This window comes from Rhinopithecus roxellana, chromosome 5 (assembly GCF_007565055.1).
Source record: "Rhinopithecus roxellana isolate Shanxi Qingling chromosome 5, ASM756505v1, whole genome shotgun sequence".
Taxonomy (NCBI): Eukaryota; Metazoa; Chordata; class Mammalia; order Primates; family Cercopithecidae; genus Rhinopithecus; species Rhinopithecus roxellana.
Window position 1 is genome coordinate 113,503,668 of NC_044553.1, and position 4,707 is coordinate 113,508,374.

General features: G+C 38.1%; 1 pseudogene; it reads right to left on the reverse strand.

Moving 5' to 3' along the window:
* Positions 1-590: 590 nt before the first annotated feature.
* On the reverse strand, positions 591-1,342 carry LOC104673319 (annotated as a pseudogene).
* Positions 1,343-4,707: the final 3,365 nt, after the last annotated feature.

A 4,707-nucleotide genomic window follows, 5' to 3' on the forward strand; every position in this document is an offset into this window, starting at 1 on the left:
TTTCTTTCTCTTTTAATGTTCGCTCTTTCAAATACTCCAGGAAAGTGATAGACTAAGGGATCAAAATATAATCCCTTAATATTCTTATACTCCTTTTTTTTTTTTTTTTTTTTGCAGAGACAAGTGAACATTTATTTTTGGTCCTTTCTTCCTATGTGTACTTCAAGTCTTTTTCAAAACAAGGCCCCAGGAATCTCCAGATTCAATTATGTCCCTGGGCTTGGTCGACCACTGCAGGAGTCTTAGGGAGCCTTGCACAACTGCTAGAGTTACGCATTTACCAACATTAAACCCTAGGATAGAAGACACACAAAAGCAGGACTCCTTACTTCATGGAATGTGCTGATTTCAGACGAGATGGCAGCCAATGTAGAAAATGCTGGAATTTTTCCTTGGAACTGGATTGTGATGAGAGGTGCTTGCCATGAACATAAACTACTATCTTTTCTTTGACGCTTCCTTTCCAGTTTTTGAAGATAAAGAAGGAAATAATTTTCTCTAAAGATACTCAGTAAAAATTCCAAACAAAAAAACAGAAACACATGCTTCCACTTCATTGATAGAAATTTACTGCAGTTTGGCACCTGGGTCTAGTTAAGCAGGCAGATGAACTGATTGATGCGTTCACCCCGATAGCCAGGTATGCCCACTCCTTGAGGAAGCCCACTCTATTGTTGGTACCATGATGGGTCACTGAGAGATGGAAAGGGCACAAGAACCATGAGATCTCCTGGAAATGCTTCCCTGGGAAGGCAATTTCATGAATGAGATCTTCCAAGCAAATGACACCAGACTTCCCTGGGTGCTCCTCAATCACTGTTTTGTCTGTCAGAGGGAGGGTCTTATTCTTGACCTTCGCTTGTCCGCATTTCAAAATGAGTTCCAGGACAGACATCAGATTTGAAAATCCCCAGGTCACATAAGGTTCCACTATACGCAGCATTTTTAGGTTCTGGGAAGTGACTTTTACAAAGACACCAGTAAAAATTTTCTTCAGGCAGTCTTGCGATGGTTCTCTGCACCAGTAAGTTCACACCATCAAGCCTTTCAATGCGTACAACAAAGCCAAGGAATGTTTATCTGGCAATTCCAAGGCACGAGGTTTCACTTCTAGTCATCTGAGATGCACCTTGTCATGTTTCTGCTGCCAGAAATCATGTAGGAATGATTCCAGTCGCTTAAACCTGAACCCTTTTCCTTTCCTCTGCTCCTTCTTTGCCAAAAGTGGCTGCTTTGCCTGGGTGGCTTTGAGGGCTTGATAAGCCTTCCCCTTTTTCAGGAGATTTTCTGGAACCAAAGAGATTTTTCTTTGCTCTTGCTCCGCCATCTTTCTAGTGTTGCAGCTACTGCTTTTTGAGACAGGGTCTCACTGTCGCCCAGGCTGGAGTGCAGTGGTGCAATCTCAGCTCATTGCAACTTCCGCCTCCTGGGTTCAAGAGATTCTCCTGTCTCAGCCTCCCAAGTAGCTGGGACTACAGGTACGTGCCACCTTGCCCAGCTAATTTTTGTATTTTTAGTAGAGACAGGGTTTCACCATATTGGTCAGGCTGGTCTTGAATTTCTGACCTCAGGTGTTCCACCTGCCTTAGCCTCCCAAAGTGCTGGGACTATAGGCGTGAGCCGCCACATTCAGCCTCTTATATTCTTAATATAAGAATATTTTTAGCCATTCCCTCCAAGAGTTCTGCAAATGTAGTCCAGCACCAAACTTTGAAACATGGGGAAAGGTGGCACCTAGTGTTTTATCCTTAGCCTTAGGAACCTCTCCAGATACCCAGATAGGAAAAGCTCGGTATTAACATGCTGCTACATTAGTAATTAATATTCTCATCCTTCTTCACTCCTAACAAAATTTAGATTTTGTTAATAATTTTTACTTCCCAATGTTTATAAATCTTGGATTTGGTTCTATAAGTATAACTCCCACAATAAAAGGACTACCAGTGTGTTGGGTTTTTTTTTTTTAAACTTTTTCATTCCTCAGGAGGGAGGGGTGTTTAATTTCTTGGTTGGCTAGATTTCATTGTCAGTTAGGTTGTTTTGCTAACATATGCTTTACTCACATTATGTCTATAAAAGACCTTCGCTCAGATACTCAAAAGATATCTTAACTACATACACTACTCACATGTCACATTTTCTTCTGCTCAATACCTTATAGATATTGCTCCTTGGCTTCAACTCTAAATGATCCTCTAGTCCTTACATAGTGAACTCTTCTTTTGTGAATTGGAGAAATCAATGACAGCCTTGATTTTACAGCTGAACAGTAGGTATTCATGTTCTTGTTTTCTCCCAAGTAAAGCTCATACGTACTATAATTCTCATTGGAGTATTTCCCTCACATGGTCTTCATATTTGAGAGATGATTAAATTGGTAGAAAATTATCAGGTCAAACCCTCTTTTCCCTTGAACATTAGACATTGTTCCATTGTGTTCTGGCATTGAATATTGCTATGAAAAAGTATTAGGTCAATGAGATTTTGTTCATTTGTAGGTATCTTGATTTTTCTGCCTAGGTACTTGAAGAGATCTTTCTTCTTTTTAAAAAGGTTTACAAGACATATATGCACCGAAAATCATATGAAAAAAAGTTCAACATCATTGATCACTAGAGAAATGCAAATCAAAACCACAATGAGATTCCACCTTACACCAGTCAGAATGGCTATTACTAAAAAGTCAAAAAATAACAGATGCTGGCGAGGAGGGTAGGAAGAAAAAGGAATGCTCACACACTGCTGGTGGGAGTGTAAATTAGTTCAGCCATTGTGAAGGACAGTGTAGTGATTCTTCAAAGACCTAAAGACAGAAATACCATTCTACCCAGCAATCCCATTGCTGAGTATATACACAAAGGAATATAAATTGTTCTATTATAAAGACACACAGATGCCAATGTTCACTGCAACACTACTCACAATCACAAAGATATAGAATCAACCTAAATGCCTATCAACGATAGACTGGATAAACAAAATGTGGTACCTATACACCATGGAATACTATGCAGCCATAAAAAGAATGAGACCATGCCCTTTGCAGAAACATGGATGGAGCTGGAGGCCATTATCCTTAGCAAACTAACACAGGAACAGAAAACCAAATGCTGAATGTTCTCACTGACAAGTGGGAGCTAAATGATGAGAACACATGGACACATACAGGGGAACAACACACACTGGGACCTATTGAAGGGTGGAGGGTGGGAGGAGGGAGAGGATCAGGAAAAATAACTAATGGGTACTAGGGTTAATATCTGGAAGATGAAATAATCTGTACAACAAACCTCTGCGACACAAGTTTACCTATGTAACAAACCTGCACATGTACTCCTGAACTTCAAAGTAAAAAAATAAATTAATTATTTAACAACTTGTGTTTAGTAAATTCTAATGTTCTGCATCAGCACGCTATATCATTTTGTCAATATTTCCTGAAACATGGTGGGTTGTTTCAATACGCATATTAGATTTTTATTCATTTCAAGGAAAAATTTATTCTATCACAACTTTGGCTATTTTTTTGGTGTCACTTGTTTCTATGTCATTTATTCTATAGTTTCTTGCACATAATTTATTTTATTGGATGATGTTGGATCATCTTTATTAATCACTTATATCTATTAGTCCTTCTTGAACTGCTTTTCTCTCTTGATTATTCTAAGCACTCAATTGAGCCTTTCTTCTATGTTAGCAATTCAATTTTCAGCTATGGCCATTCTAATCCTTGAAAATTCTAATTGAGTTATAAATTATGTAACACACTGGGTGTTTTTGGTTCTCTGCATTCCTCTTTTTCTTCTTATTCTGTTTTTCTTTTTAAATCTGTTGTCAAACACTTGTTTAATAAAATTCGTAGTTTTATTAAGCTCTTTAGAGTAAAATACTGTCAGGTAATCTTTCCTGTAAGTTGTCCTCTTTTGCAGACTGTTTATCAGTCTTTAGTGTGCTAGATTGATCTTACCTTTTCCTGTACTATTTTAATAAAACCATTATTTTTCTTGTTAACAGTTACAGAATTGTTCTGTGTGCCAGACTCTGTTCTCTGCAATTTCCGTATGTTAATCCTCTAATTCTTATAACATAACCCTATTAGGCAGATACAATTATTTGCTCCATTTTAAAGACGATGAAACAGTGCGTTTGAATAACTACTATGATGTTTCTTTTCATTTTGCTCAGGCTTATGTGGGCACTTCCATCCACACCTTTTCCTTGCTATAGTTTAGTACAGATGAGTTCTCTTTGGCACCATGTTTACCTTAATATTATACCTGTTTATCTTCCCTTTCCAGCAATAGTCTGGGGACTTGGAGTAATATGACCTATTATTTCTATAACCACAGAATTTGGAAAGAGGGGGAGAAAGACAGAACTCCCCATTCACATGTTATATAAAATATCCTGGGTTTGTTACTCTTAACTAAAAATGCTTTATTAGATCTCTAAGTTCAGCAAAGAGCCTTGAAAAAATCAATATTCCTATATTTTTTCTCTGCATTAGATGCCATCCTAGGATGCTGCAATGACTGAAACTGAAGCTTTTTCTCTTGGGGATTTTCCTTTATGTTTCCTCCAAATAGCTCACTCACCTCCCTAGTGTATTTCTTCTGAAATTTGGGATTTAAGGGGAAATTCTCAAGATGTGTTAACAAGTCCATCTTCTTTCCCCAATGTAGCTTTGAGGTGGGGTAGAGGCCATGT